The following is a 16,274-nucleotide window of genomic DNA, read 5'->3' as shown; positions in this document are numbered from 1 at the left end:
AAATAAAAGGATCCAAATCGGAAAAGAAGAAGTAAAGCTGTCACTGTTTGCAGATGACATGATTAAATACCGTATGCTAACACATATATATGGCATTTAAGAAAAAGAAATGTTATGAAGAACCTAGGGGTAATACAAGAATAAAGACACAGACCTACTAGAGAATGGACTTGAGGATATGGGGCAGAGGAAGGGTAAGCTGTGACAAAGAGAGCGAGAGGCATGAACATATATACACTACCAAACGTAAGGTAGGTAGCTAGTGGGAAGCAGCCGCATAGCACAGGGAGATCAGCTCGGTGCTTTGTGACCGCCTGGAGGGGTGGGATAAGGAGGGTGGGAGGGAGGCAGATGCAAGAAGGAAGAGATATGGGAACATATGTATATGTATAACTGATTCACTTTGTTATAAAGCAGAAACTAACACACCATTGTAAAGCAATTATACTCCAATAAAGATGTAAAAAAAAAAAGAGATGAATGGTAAAGAAGATGCGGTACATATAACAAAATGGCATACTACTCAGCCTTAAAAAAGAAAGAAATTTTGCTATTTGCAGCAACATAGATGGACTTGGAGGGCATTGTGGTAAATGAAGTAAGTCAAACAAAAACAAACACTGTAGGATATCACCTATATATGGAATCTAAAAAATACAACAATCTACCAAATATAACAAAAAAGAAGGGGAGTCACTGATATAGAGAACAAACTAATGGTTGCCAGTGCGGAGGGGGAGGAGGGGGCAACACAGGGGTGGGGAAGTGAGAGATGTAAACTACTTGTTGTACGATAGGCTCAAAGATGTATTGTACAACACAGGGAATATAGCCAATATTTTGTAATTACTGTAAATGTAAAGTAACCTTTGAAAAGTATATAAATTTTTTAAAAAACGGAAATCATACTGAAAATTGGAAACAATTTAAATGTCCATCAACAGAAAAATGCACATATAAATTATTGTATTTCACTACATGGGACTCCTACATTGTGAGGAAAGTACATGAACTAGACAGATCTTTACGTGTCAGCATGGATGAACCTAGCAAAGATAACACTAAAAAAAGCAAGTAAGAAGAGAAAACATAGTAGAATACTATATGAGGTTTAACAATACTTAAAAATGTAGCCTAAACAGAAAGACATCCGTGACAGTGCTGGAGACCAAGTTCAGAAGAGTGGTTACCCAGGGTCATCTGGGGAGTGGCTGTGATTGGGAAAGTGGTCACACCAGGCTCTTCAACAGGAATGATAATGTTTTACTTCACACGCTGGCTGGAGGACAGAGGAGTGTCTGTGATGTTATAATGTGAGCACGCTGCATGTAAAAGCCATTGCTGACCGCATCTAGGGGATCTGATGCGCGGGAGCTGGTAAGTGGGTGGAGGCATCCAGGTGGTGGTAGAAGAGGAACGTTGTACGCATAACGCCTAAGGCCTGACCAGAGGACGACCACTGTTCTAGAAACGACACAAATCCAACTTCTACGGCCAATGTTAAAAGACAAACTGAGGCATATTTAAAATTTTAAGACTTTACGTCAGCAAAAATAGATTCAATTCAGGCACCACGAAAGCGGAAGAGGTGAGGAGCACTCCAGCCACAGGAGCTGCAGAGATGTTTCTTTTAAAAGGGCAAGAAGCAAAGCAAGGAAATGACTGACTTGCTATAGCTTTAAAGCCTAGTTGGTGGTTTGTGACTGGTTGTCCTCAGCGGTTTTCGTCACCCTGAGGCGATGACAGGCTTAGATTTTGGTTGATTTACCTAGGCAACCGCATCACTAGAGCCACTGCAGGCTAACGGCCTCCTTGCAGGGTTAATTTACTAACACCAATCGTCTGAGTCCTTCCTCTTACTCAGTCACTTCACTTCCTACGCCTCAGTTTTTCTTCTGTAAAGTGGATATTCAGTAGTAAATTCTCTGTGGAGTTGTCAGTACAAAACAGAGTGATTATTACTAACCACAATCATGTCCTAAATGCACGGAACACGTCACCATTTGCCAAACACTGTGTCAAGTCAGCAGAAACTACAGAAATTAAGAGCTCTCTGCAGAAATTCACACACCCGTGCACCAGGTAAGGGAGCACAGGCAGACGTCCACTCAGACTTTCCTGTGTCCCTCACAGAGTGCACGCTGTCTCTTGGCGGGGCGAGCACAGAGACTTAGCGGGAGTTTACTTTTAAAATGCGTTCATATAACCATGTCTCACTTTTGTTTGGATGATTCAGCAAACGTTTTTTGGAAACGCCAAATTCTCCACACCTCCTTCCTGTCGCGCTGCCCTAGTCACAAAGCTCCAGACCCTACTCCTCAGGCCGCTTCACCATGGGAGACGGGGCTGCGAGAGGACGCGTGGCGAGCGTGCTGACGTCCTCGAGCCCCGCCCCCACGGCCCCGCCCTCGTGGCTTAAACCCCAGCCCCGCGGCGTGGAGGGTGTTGATGCCAGCGCTAAAACCAGTCCATGCGGGGGCTCCAGAGCGCGGCATGGAGGGGCTGGCCTAGCTGAGGCCCGTGACCCGATGTCTTCTGGCTGCGACGCCGGTCCTGCGTACACTGCGGGGCAGCAGCCGCCGGGCGGTGGGCGCCCGAGGGGCCGAGAGGCGAGCCGGGGACCCCAGGAGGGTGTGGGCATCGTGTCCTCAGCCAGCGTCCCCGAGGCTGCGCTCGGGCCATGATCATTAGGTGAAGCTGCGCCGGGACAGCCCGGCCGACTTCTTCTCGCGCTCTGAGGACCTGTGCGCGCTGCAGGGCTCGGTGCCTCTGCCCGCCGTGCGCGCTTGCCTGCGGAAGGCCCTGCTGGAGTTAAGGCCGACCGCCTCCGCGGGGAAGACTGGGTGCCGCTCCTGAGCACCCTCTGCCCCTGATCTGTATCTAGAGCTTCTTCCAGCCACGGCTTGGCGAGACAGGTTTGTATTTCCCGCTTCCGGGGGCTGTCGTGTGGGCGCTGCAAAGCGGGGTTTTAGATGGTACAAGGTGGAGGGTGGGCACTAGAACCGGTGCCCAGTGCCCGGGTATGCATGCACGAGACGGGGCATGCGGTCTAGGACTCCTGCCAGCTCGGTGACCCCGGCCGAGTGCCTTAAGGCTTCAAGGTCTCAGTGTTCTCATCTGTAGCGTGGTCTTAACAAGATCCAGTCTCTGGCGGTTACAAGGATGCACTGTGTTAATGCTTCTAGACTCTACAATGTAGAACACTTAGCACAGTTTGGAGCATCGTTAATGGTTGCACAGATGTTACCTGGTGTGTTGAATGACTTTGCCTGGTACAGACCAAAGCGATTAGGAAATTGATATATCCCAGCTTCATTTCCTTTCCATTAAAACAGGGCTCAGGAAAAAAAAAATTATTTCAATAGTCGTATCATACAGTGCAAAGAGCACCGGTGTGAAGGCAGCTTAGGGTTTGAATTCCCGGGCTTATGCTCTCTGTGGCCTGGGCAGGTTTCTTTTGCACTACAATCTCCACACTTGTAAAATGACATTAATAACCACTCTTTCTGTGGGTTCTTAGAATTAATTAAGCAGGTTATGTGTGTAAAGTATCCTGGCACTTGAATGAGTTGTCAGATCCAAGGGCTGCTGGAGACGATGCTTCTGCCCTAGGTAATCTTCCTTTCTACTGGGCAGCAAGTAAACACAAGCACAGTAGTCAGTGCTCTGGAAGAAGTGAGTTTTGGTGCTACAGAGCACAGAATCTCTTTTTTCTTTAATTTAATTTATATTTTTTATTGGAGTATAGTTGATTTACAATATTGTGTTAGTTTCAGGTGTACAGCAAAGTGATTCAGTTATACATGTATCCATTCCTTTTCAGATTCTTTTCCCGTACAGTTTGTTACAGGATATGGAGTAGAGTTCCCTGTGCTATGCAGTAGGTCCTTGTTGATTACCTATTTTATATATAGTAGTGTGGATATGTTAATGCCAAACTCCTAATTAATCCCTCCCCCCCATCTTTCCCCTCTGCAGAGCACAGAATCTTCAAGGGAAAGTTCAGGATAGGTTTCTTGGAGGAAGTGCCATCCTTTATAAGGATATGTAGAAGCTCCTGGGGTGGCAGGAGAGGGCAGTGTGTGTTAAAGTTTGAGAAATATAAGAAAATATGGCAAAACTAATGTACAGGACTGGAACTCAGGGTTTGGGAATCATACAGTGCAAAGAGCACCGGTGTGAAGGCAGCTTAGGGTTTGAATTCCCGGGCTTATGCTCTCTGTGGCCTGGGCAGGTTTCTTTTGCACTACAATCTCCACACTTGTAAAATGACATTAATAACCACTCTTTCTGTGGGTTCTTAGAATTAATTAAGCAGGTTATGTGTGTAAAGTATCCTGGCACTTGAATGAGTTGTCAGATCCAAGGGCTGCTGGAGACGATGCTTCTGCCCTAGGTAATCTTCCTTTCTACTGGGCAGCAAGTAAACACAAGCACAGTAGTCAGTGCTCTGGAAGAAGTGAGTTTTGGTGCTACAGAGCACAGAATCTCTTTTTTCTTTAATTTAATTTATATTTTTTATTGGAGTATAGTTGATTTACAATATTGTGTTAGTTTCAGGTGTACAGCAAAGTGATTCAGTTATACATGTATCCATTCCTTTTCAGATTCTTTTCCCGTACAGTTTGTTACAGGATATGGAGTAGAGTTCCCTGTGCTATGCAGTAGGTCCTTGTTGATTACCTATTTTATATATAGTAGTGTGGATATGTTAATGCCAAACTCCTAATTAATCCCTCCCCCCCATCTTTCCCCTCTGCAGAGCACAGAATCTTCAAGGGAAAGTTCAGGATAGGTTTCTTGGAGGAAGTGCCATCCTTTATAAGGATATGTAGAAGCTCCTGGGGTGGCAGGAGAGGGCAGTGTGTGTTAAAGTTTGAGAAATATAAGAAAATATGGCAAAACTAATGTACAGGACTGGAACTCAGGGTTTGGGAAAGAAATGAGAGTTGATACTGGAAACCTAGTGGGGACAAACATAAAGGGGCCTTGTTTGTACTGTCAGAAGTTTGGATGTTTATCCTGAAGGCTGTGGGAAACACCAAAGAACAGTGAAATGGAATTCTGGTTTAGAGGCTTACTGGGACCTCCATGTGGAAGGCAGTTGATTCGGTGCAGGGTGAATTGTTATCTAAGGGTTCCACTTAAGTTATAAATGGTGGGACTGGGTTTTGCAGATCTGAGAGAGAATAGGTGAGGCCTGGTGCCCAGTTAAAAAAGGGAGGGCAGCAAGCGTGGGTGACAGTTTACAGCTGCACCTTTTTGAGAGATACAGAGCACAGTAGAAAGGGATTGGGTGTGGCGAGAGGATCTTACTTCATCTTCAGTGCTTTAGAGGGGCCTGGTAGAGAGTTCTGGGGCCAAGGTACAGATCTGGGCTTTTTGGGAGGACAGGTGTTTGAAGGCATGGGAGAGACTTAGGTTATCCGCAAGAAGATCCAGAGAATCATAGGTCTGAGAGTTTTTTAAGTGGGTATATTTGAGCATGTTTATAAGCTGAGAGAAAGTAGCCAGCAGAGGAAGGGTATGAAGATCTAGGAGAGGAAATGATTGTTCATTTGTTTTCAAAAAGCTGAATACTTATCGTGTGCCTGGCCCTTTTCTAGGATCTGGGGTTCACACCATCTGTTATCTCTTCTGCACAGACAGTTCAACTCATTGCCTGGTGAAGAGAAGTCAGATTATTCTTTGCATCCCATTCAGGTGTAAGAACTGTTCTGTACCTCTGAAGGGACTTTACTTAAGCAGAGTAATAAGTTAGAAATCAAAAGATATTATAGCTGGAAGGGACCTGAAAGGCCACAGTACTTAATTTTGCCTAATACTTTACATTGAATGTAAGAAAAATTTATTGTACAGCCCATTCTCTTCAGAGTTCCTTCACTGAACTTTCTTTATGTCTTGCATCCAGTGGGGCTAGCTTGGAGATTTTGGCCTCCTCGTAAATTTGCTTCTTCATCCATATTACATTTTGCCCGGACTATGGCAGAAGCTCCTGGGTGGTTTCTTGGCCCCTGGACTCAGTTCCTCTAAGTTCATCTGCCTACTCGGGTTAAGTGATCTTCTACCATAAAAAGATGTGCTTAAAATAATGTTGCTAATGGCTTGCCCACACAGAGTTAGTGCATACTAGCTGCCTAGCATGTGCTCTGCACAGAGGCCTGTAGTCTGAACTGTGTTCGGCCAAGCCTCATAGGGCTCTTTGCCCTGAGGAAGGGGAGCTTTTTGTGATCACTCCCTTTATCCAATCGGTCCTTCAGCAGCGGGGTGCCTTTTTCTAATCAGCGGAGGCACCCTACTCAGCCAGTGGTAGTCCCAGGCCTCATCTCCTGTGGGATACAAGCCATGCTCTTTCCCAGGCTTGCTTTGGCCAGCATCTCTATTTTCCTTTCTATCTCTTCTCACACTTGGACCCCTGGCCTTTAGTCATCCCCACCTGCAGTATTTAATGTGCCCAGCAGGTGTCAGGCTTGAGTGTCTTTGCACAGATACTCCCAGTGCAGTTAATGCACATTGTACTCCAACCCTGCATACCCTCATCTTTCTAGATTGTACTTCAGGGTTATCATGAAGCCGTCACTTAGACATAAGTTTTTGCCTCCATAGGAACCTCTGTGCATAAAAGTTATGTTTATTTATCTCATGTGATTGAAATTTTGATTTTATACATCTTCCTCCTTTATGAAGGCTTTAAGGGCAGGAGTCGGTTCTAATCCTTAGCAAAGAGCAGATGCTTGTTTTTTTTATTTAGATACTTTTTAATGATGATAAAATGTATGGTTTAAATCACTCATTTTACAATAATTTTGCTTTAGGTTGTGGCAGAAATAACGTTTACAGAAGTCGTGTTCCTGCAATAAGAAATAAAGATGTGACCTTCTAGTTGTGTAAAGCTCTTAAATGCTGTGTAAGTGCGTCGTGTGCGCTAAGGAACCGGAGCTAAATGGGCTAGTTCTGAGAGAGAGAGACTTAACTATGTTAACAAAGGTAAGCCTTCATTGTGTCCTGCCAACATTTGATAGTTGCTTTTGCCGCAAACTAAACCAATAAAAGTTTAAACTGTTCCTCCCCATTAAAAGGATTGAATAATTGCCTTCTTTGGTGCACCTTGTCTTGTGAATTGTCCACTTGGAGATGGAGGTTTAGAAAGTGAGTTTCAGTCTTGTTTAAGTCTCTTCCCATCATACTGGTCTCGTGATTTCCTACACACCATGTCTGTCTACCTTTTCCTGTCTACCTTTTCTTGGTGGTGTTCATGCATGGATTGTCTCCTATACCTGCTCAAACCTTGGTCCATTCTCATTTGTACCATGGAAGTTTGTCATGCTGGATACTGTCAGAATTAATCTTACTTAAGTTTGTGTTAAGCCACAAACCATGCGTTTTCTATATTTTCTGTTTTTTGTGTGTGTTTATATTTTTATGGTTTCTCTTCAAGAAATATTATGGGAAGGGAAATAGCAAGATGTAAAGAGCAAAAAAGTCATCATGATCTTTAAATTGTTTGAACATGTATCTGCAATAATAATTATAATGCACTGTGGTATGTGTTAAAATAGGAAATATATGTAACATCCCATAGGAACAGCAAATTCAGTGGTGTTAGTGGGAGTGTGTCATGGAAGTAATCACAAAACAGGTGACTGTTGCTTGGGGTCCTGAAATATTAGTGTGTGTTTTTTGTGTCCAGTAGTGGTCTGGAAGGTTCAGGAAGCCTGCCTTTCAGTTTGAGGGAACAGAGGGTTTGAGGTTCTCTCTCTTCTATTGCTCTAGTATACTGCATAGCAGCTAATAAAATACTGGGTTTATAGTTGACATTTACGTCGCTGATTGATCATCAGGATTGGCATGTATCATTGGATCTGAAAATTGGAAGAGTCTTATGCATTTTAGGTTTTTCTTTTTTTTCCTTTGTTTCAAAAGTATGTCGTACTTTACTGAGTGGTTGGGAATAAAGTTTGCAGTATTCAGTGTATTCAGTTTTAGTACCTAAATAGAATTAAAGTATTGCTGTAAACTGGAATAAGACTTTGTTACTGACAAGTTTTAGAATGTATCAGTTCATCAATTACCCCTTTGCGAAGATTGTTGTTAATGATTTTAAAAATGTGGCTGTAAACCTCCAATTAACTCAAGAGAAGCAAATAAGTCAAGATTGACAAATGTATAGGCTCTTCATCTTACTGTGTGTGGGTTTTTTATTTTTCCTTTTAGTTATTTGTCAAGGTATAAAGAACTCTGTCACTCTTAAGACAGTAAACTTCACGGGGTATAATCTGACATGGCAGGGAGCAGATCACATGATCAAGATCTTAAAGGTGATTTTATGTTTAAACTTTCATGAAAACATGTGTGATTGAAGCACATTAACATATTGATACAGATGGCAGTTAATTTTTGTCTTTTAATACATGTGAGTGCAGCTTTTGTTTTGTTGAAAGAATATGACCAAATGGTAATGTGAATTGCTGTTGCATAAAGTATAGTGTTGAATCCCCAGTCTTTGCATTTGAGTTTAACAACTCTGTGGTTTTCTATCTTCTTCCTGAGACACTTAATCTCAGGTTCATCCTCATCACACAGAGTGGTAAATTAAAGAGCGATTAATATCACCATTTACAGAAGTTAGACTGAAATCTCAACCATCCTGAACATAGGAGCTGAAGGGGCCTCTCAGCAGTTCAGAGAGTCATTACGAAGCCAGTCGGTTGAATTCTGTTCACTTTTCTCCATAGCAGAGCCTTCCCCGTCCTTCTTTTGAGCTTATTTATTTTTGTACACAATTCTATATGGATACTGTACATAATACTAAATAGTTGTATTAACTGGGTTTAACTGGTGATGTATTTACATCAAGATCTAACTTCGTTTTGTTGATATCTTTTTAGGGGCTTTGCATTCATCAAAGCTCATGATGTATGTAATCAGTTGCTGGTGTGTAGCTATCATATTTATGATATATAGGACTTGAATTGGGAAAGGTGAATGGTCATTCTTCTTGCTTTTTAAACTGACATAGCCTTACAAGAAGCATTTCCCTCTCTGAAATAAATCCATGTAAAACATGTTTGGTCGCTCTCCCAATGCAACTGTGTAGTTGTGTGGATTTGGCACACAACTGGCAGCCTTGTGGTTGTCTGTAAACAAGGAAGCCTGTTCTCCAGTCCACAAATCAGCTGTTACCCAGTGAAATGAACTTGACTGCCATTTCTGACCCCTCACATGGAGCTGTCATAATCAAGAATGTTCATATGTTTTCAAGAAACGTTGTTTGCAGGCTATATGTACAAATTCCTGATCTGAAAGCCAACATAAAGCAACATCTCCCAAACCTCTGCTCTCTCACCAAGGCCACACACATTCCCTCGCTTATGGCCTCATGGCAAGCTAATACTGTCAGTATCAGATTCTCCTTGCCAGTGGTTCTGGGAGACTGCATAGCTGCTCTGTGAAAGGCACCACTGCTGAGGTTGAGAGAAGAGCATCTTGGGTGTCAGTCCTGCCCTTGCATGCCCAGAGAGAGGGGTGTGTGCCTCGTTCTCCTGTTGGGATTTTCCTGTGCTGCAGGTTTGCAGCTTGTTGTCAAAATGATGTCCTAGTGACTTGTCTTCTGTGTAGTTACATAATCCCAGCACACTTCTTTATGATCTGTAGACTTTTATGGGGTTGTGGCCAGGTCAGGTTTTAAATGTTAGGAAATGTCCAATTGAACAACATTGCAGTGGCAGTGAAGCTTGATAGAATTGTATTACTGTTACCCTAGTTTTGGCTTCAGGGTGATGAGAAGATGAAATTTTTGATGGGTCAGTTTTAGTTATGTATGTGTATGTGATTTACTTTTTAAAATTCTAACATCTATTATACACAGCTTAGATATGTTGACTTTCTGATTATTCTTCTGATTCTTTATCAGTCCCTTTACTGGTGTATTTTCCTCCAAAAAACTACATTTTCTTCCAGACTGTTTTTGTCTGATAGTGAAAAATAAATTTTTCATTTGCAGTCTAAAGTTGATCTGAGAAAAAATGGTTACCTTGGATCTTCACTTGGCTTTTGTGAAAGAAAATAAAATAATATGGGCAATTCCCATTACTAATCCTAACCATGTACAACAGGGGCATGTACAGTAACATAGCAAAAATAAGTTACTGTACTTTTACTTAGTCATTGCCTGTTTTAGACTAAGGAGCAGTGAGAGACGTTTATAAGTAATGATATCAGATCACTTTTGTTAAATGTCCTCTAATATTTGGATATTTGGCATCTGGCTTGTGTTGTCTTTTATACAATCTTGTTTTCTTTCTTTGCACTTTAGTTTAACAACTCTGTGGTTTCCTATCTTCTTCTTGTGACACTCAGGTCCATCAGAATTTCCTGTGACTGTGACAGTAGAGAGTCCTTCCTCCTCAGAAAATGAAGAGGTCAATGATTCCTCAGAAAGTGTTCAGGAAGAACCAGAGAAAATCAGTTTGAAACAAGAAGCATTGCCGGTACAAAGTTATCACTTGAAAGCTATAGAGAAGATTATTTTTCAAACGGAAGCCTGATTGCAATACGGCAAAGCTTGTGTGAGGGTTCTGTTTTCTCTTCCCATCTGCATTGTATCCCCTTGAATGGTTCCTTAAGCTTAGACCAGGGTGAATGGTGGACATTTGAACTCTAGGAAATAAAAATCAAAACATGTCGTTAGTACTATATTTTCCTTTCCTTAGAACCTTAGTATATTAGATTTAGGGAGAACCTTAGTGATCATACGATAAAGAAATTGAGTTCTGAATGAATGTAGTCAGCTGATTCAGTGCTCTTGTTTTACAGATGAGAAAATTGACAGTTCTAGTTGAACTCTCTTTTTACAAGGGGAAAATATGGCCTCATTTTAAATAAAAGTAAAGTTGAAAAAAGTTTTCATGTTGATATTCTCCTTTCCTAAAATAAAAAATATCAAGAAGCTACATTCTATTACCAAGTAAACCTGACCTCTAATGTCATTCCATACTTTTGTTTGTATGGACAGAAAAGAAAAATTGATTTTCATAAGAAATTTTTGCACCTAAAAAATAATATATTTATTTTATTTCAACTTTAATGAAGAGCTGAACATTTCTAGTAAATAAAGGAACACCATTTGTGAGGGACCTTGTCTTTGTGCTACAAAGTGCATGTTTACTTTTTAAAAATTATTTAATATGATTTTCTTTTCGTATGAAACATGAAACTTGACCGGTTTCAGAACTAATTATCCCATTATTGTAGGACTATGGCAGTTAACTCTTTGATTTTCAAAAGTTAGATTTTTATTTTTTTAAGTAAAATTAATGATAATATAGAGAAATTTTAAGAAAAAAACTTAGAAAATTATGAAATGTTAGAGTAAGAGAAATCTATAGTTCATGTAGAGTTACCCTCTTTCATTTTATAAATGAGCACCTACAATTTGTAGCACATAAGTGGTTTATTAATAAATGGCAGAGTACGACAAGACCCTAGAGCATCTAACCGCCTTCCTTGTCATTTTAGATGTGCTGTATTCATTTCCTTCACGAGTAGACCAGGAGATTGTATTTCTAGTAGTAATGATAGACACTGGAGAAGACCAAGAAGTTTACACACTGGGACCACAGAATAGCAGATTCAGAATGCACTGAGAACCCTTTCAGCTCTTCTCCATTTTGACAAGACACTACAAGGATGGTATCAAAGTGTTTAAGTATATAAGCCCACAACAATCAAGAGATTTCAACATAGTTTTGAAAGACGGAAGACAATTGGAAGAGTGTGAAACTGAAGCAGTAGAACAGAGGAAAAGCATCACCTAGAGCATGCACAGGGACCACCTGCAACTGAGGAGGATTCTGACCCCAACTGCAGAAGTAGCCCAATGCTCAGATGCGCATGTAGGAGAGAGGGTGGAGTTAGTTAAAAGTATGACTGAAATAGGGGAAATCATTGAAGGGTTGTGTTTGGAGGAGTGGACTCCCAGCCCCGCCCTCATGCTCCTGAAATGAGATGCTTTCATTTTGAAAACAGTGAAACTGGCGAGAACTAGGGCAGCTGGTGTGAGTTTTTATAACCTAGAAAATTGTGTTTGGGGGGGATCCTATTACAGTTACTCCCCGCTTCTTCCTGCATAAGAAACCAATCAATCGTTGACTTCAGGGAGCTTTCTGCACTCATTCTTAAATAGAAAATAACTGTCATTTGCCTGATAGTTGAGTAAAGCTTACAACATGAGAGAGGGGGAAAAAGTGTGAAAACATATCCTAGTAGGACCGGGGACAATTTAGGGAACAAAATAATTTAAGAAAAAACCCTAATTAGTATTCTGAGGCAGATTTAAAAAGAGCTAGCAACTATAAAATAAGACTAAGGTGTTAATTAAAAAGAGAATGGTCAGAAAGCAAGAGAGGTCTCTTGGAAATGAAAATATGGTTGCTGAAATAACTTCAGTAGGAATTTTTAAAATTTCTCATTATATAAAAAAGAAAGTCACGATGGAAAATGTGATAGCAATATGTTAGAGAGGCTGCATCTGGGAGATACAACATGTTACTATTAGAAACTCCAGACCCAGAAAAAAAATGGAGGGAAGCTGTCAAAGGGCAACAAAATTCCCCACAGCTGAAAGTAGACATCAGGCCTCAGATTGAAAATAGTTACTCAAGTTTTGAGCAAGATGAACAAGAATAGACTCATACCTAGGCACCCTTCATTATGAAACTTTAAAATACTGAAAAAATAAATTAACATAGAATAAAATACTGACAGGATACATCCATTCCAGAGAGAAAAGTACTGGTCACCTAAAAAAGAAAGTTAAAATCTGACTTTATCATACTTGTCATCAGCACCATGGATCCTGGAAGGCATTAGAAAGATACCTCCAAAGTTTTTCAGGCACATAATTTTCACCCTAGTGGTTTGTATCCAGCCAAACTATCAGTCATAAGTGGAGGCTGAAGAAGATATTTTGTACACAAAGAAATTTGAAAAATTGACCTCCTGTGCTACACCTTAAGCTATTTATAGAAATAATCCAGCAAAATGAGTTAATAAACCAAGAAGGAAGGTAATAGGGGATTCAGTGCAGAGAGCAGGTAGTCTAGATTGAAGAGGCTGCTATTGATTGTGTGATTGAGAGCTTAGAAACACCTTGAGGCATATTGTACTTACTAGGTATTAGGCACGGTTGGAAGGGAGGAGGGAGAGGAAGAGGAGAAGGAACTTGAACTCCAGAGGAAAAAAGGCTATACTGATATAAACCTGAAGCAAACTAAGCTATGGTTGATTTTTAACCTACCATTGGTGAGCAAGAGAATAATCCACTTAAACTTGACACTATAGATGTTCCCCTTTTCAGCGACACACATGGGTAATGACCTATCTAATCTGTTGTCCAAACCAGAACTTGTCCAAACTCCTTACACTTCAATAGTGTAAGGAGGCGCTCTAATGCTGTAACATCAGGACAACAGGTATAAACTGGAACAGCCCAAGGCGGCTTGGGGTATGTGGTCACCCTGCACCCTCCACACCCTGCACCCTGGCACAGTATGGAACGAGGTGTAGTCTATACACAGAGACACAGTAAATCTGCAGTCGGCAATATTAATTTACTTGTAATAATGGCAATACTGTCTTGGTTTGCAGCTTTTATTGTTAACTTGCATGTAATAACAAATAACTAACCTAAAATATACTTAGTATGTATTAGTATTAACTTGGTATGTACTGAAATGTATTGTGTACTATTATGTATTTAGTATATATTAGGCTCTAAGTGCTTTTGCATATATTAACTCATTTAATCCTCTGAATAGCCTTATGAGGTTGGTGCTAATATCATTCCCACTTTTGAGAAAAGGAAGCTAAGACAGGGAAGGAACTTGCCCAGGCTGTAACTAATTTAGGGTTGGATCAAGGCTTTGAGTTTAGGCTCTCCGCCTGTTCTCTTAAACCTTACTTCCTACTGACTCTCAAATAACGGTAGATTTAACTGCACATAGAACAGAATATAAATTTCAACTTTGACAACGTAAAAGCTAGGTTTGGAAGGTAGACAGGAGGTAGAAAAAAGGGAAGATGGTATGAATGTCCTCATTTTACAAAGCGTGACGTTGAGAGAGTTTATAGTTGATCAACAATGTAGGTTTTTAAGTATATCACTACAAGTCAAAGAGATCATGAGCAGTGGAAGAACTAATGATGACATAACTTTACTGAGCCGTGTGGACATAGAAAGAGTGTAAAGGAACTAAACCCTTACTTAGTAAAATAGAAAGTGAACAGATAATGCCTCAAATTTAGTGAGAAAATAGTCATGTAAGAGTATTACTTGTAAATGGAGAAGAATTCAAAATAACAATAGTTGGACCTCCCTGGTGTCGCAGTGGTTAATAATCTGCCTGCCAAGGCAGGGAACACGGTTTCGAGCCCTGTTCCGGGATGTGTCCTAGAGGATGAATCTGGGAAGGGCTGAGAATTTAGGGGAGAGAGAGGCTTGTAGTCTGGAGTAGGATGTTGGCTTTTAAGATTTTAGAAGTATTTCATGATTGTAGGTCTGGGGAAATCTAAACTGCTCTTATGTGATTATAATAACCTTTGTCTTTTCTCCTTTCCTCCTCTGGTCCAGGCTTGGGCAGCTGGCCACAATGGCTGGTATAGATCAGTCAGATTTTCATTTACTAGGTCATCCCCAGATGAATTCTACTGTTAGTAGTCCACGTAAAGAAGAAAAGAAGGCACTTGAAGAAGAAAAATCAGAATCAAAACAGGGTGCCCCAGGACAAATGCAAAATATCCAAGTAAGTGGACAGAACAGCACTTAATGATTCTAAGAGTGATTAGCAAAAAGGAAATGACCAAGTCAGGGAGAAAACAATAATGATCAGTCTCTAATAGTTCATATGCTCAGGAGCTAGAAGACTCTGGAATCCTTTCCAAATCTGAGATTAGTAAATGTGTGCCCATTTCATGATACTGTATTGTTGTAAATAAGGAGACTGGAAGTTCTTTAGAAAATTTATGAGTTAAAACAAACTATCCTTAATGAAGAAAGAAAACATTAGAGAAAATATTCTAGATTTTAAGTTATATAAATGTCTATTCTATTCATATTTTATCTAGGTTTCTATTTGTATGCAGTCAGCTTACAATGAAGGAACACTAATGAAGGTACACATACTGATATAATTTTTAAAATAAGTAATCCAGACATAGCTAATAGGTAACATATTATAGTGAATCACCTGGTTATGGGAATGGGAGGGGAAAACCTGTCAGCTTTTCCTCTAGCCTTACTTGGAGCCCCCATCAACCAATCTCAGACTGGTCTTGGGAACTGACAGCTTGAGAACATAGTCTGGTCACAAACTATATACTGTTTGCATGTGCCTGGAGGATAGAAAAGAAATTATCTTACAGAGTAGGGTTTTATTTTTAGTGAGGGAAAGGAAACGGGTAATAACTACCCCAGTCACCAAAGTCTGAAAATGTAGCGGACATAGACTTGGATATAGCTAGGTTAAGCTGAGAATCACTTGGCAAGATATAATTAGAAAAAAACTGGCTCTGAAATCTTCTGAATATTGACTGTGTTAATAATAAGATCACAGAGTAACACTGAAGTTTTGAACTCTACTTTTTAATGGTTGGCTTTGTTCATCACTGAATTTTTGTCTTGTCTTTTGTTTTTCCATCCAGTTTCAGAAAATTACAGGTGACGCTGGGATTCCTTTGCCTCTCGACTCCTTCCATGTCCCAGTGTCTACTCAGGAGGCCTTAGAAACTTCCAAAGACAACCTGGGGGTCCCAGTCACAGAGCAGCAGCAGGAGTCTTTTGAAGATTTCATTGTTAGAACATGTTCTCCTTCAGCAGACGTCATTTCTGGAACTGGAAGTCAAAGAAAAGAAGAGGAATTATCTAGAAATAGCAGGTCTTCTTCAGAGAAAATGAGCAAAGCAGGTGAATATACCAAAAAATGCTCTGCTAAGAAACAACCTGGAAAGGACCTGCATTCCTGCTCTGACTCACCTGTAAAACAGAAAAGCAAAGGAATTGGGCAAAATAATTCTTTGGTTAATAAACCAATTAAAAGTGAGTCTTCGAAAAAACACATTTCTGTTAAGAAAGAGAGTAGAATAGTGACTGTTTCATCAAAGACAACTAAAAGTAAACTCAATCTACTAGAACATTCTGAAAGTGATACTCTTGGATCTGATTGTGTATTTCAGGAAAGCATCCATACTCTATCACGCCTAACATAGGTCTAAATCTT

General features: G+C 40.6%; 1 pseudogene; it reads left to right on the top strand.

Annotated features, from left to right (window-relative positions):
* The first annotated feature begins 2,333 nt into the window (after positions 1-2,333).
* Positions 2,334-16,263, top strand: LOC112406130 (centrosomal protein of 78 kDa-like; annotated as a pseudogene).
* The last annotated feature ends 11 nt before the right edge of the window (positions 16,264-16,274 follow it).

The sequence above is a fragment of the Neophocaena asiaeorientalis genome, unplaced genomic scaffold, assembly GCF_003031525.2.
Source record: "Neophocaena asiaeorientalis asiaeorientalis breed wild unplaced genomic scaffold, Neophocaena_asiaeorientalis_V1.1 scaffold549, whole genome shotgun sequence".
In the NCBI taxonomy this organism is placed as follows: domain Eukaryota; kingdom Metazoa; phylum Chordata; class Mammalia; order Artiodactyla; family Phocoenidae; genus Neophocaena; species Neophocaena asiaeorientalis.
This window is presented reverse-complemented; position numbering and strand designations above follow the sequence as displayed.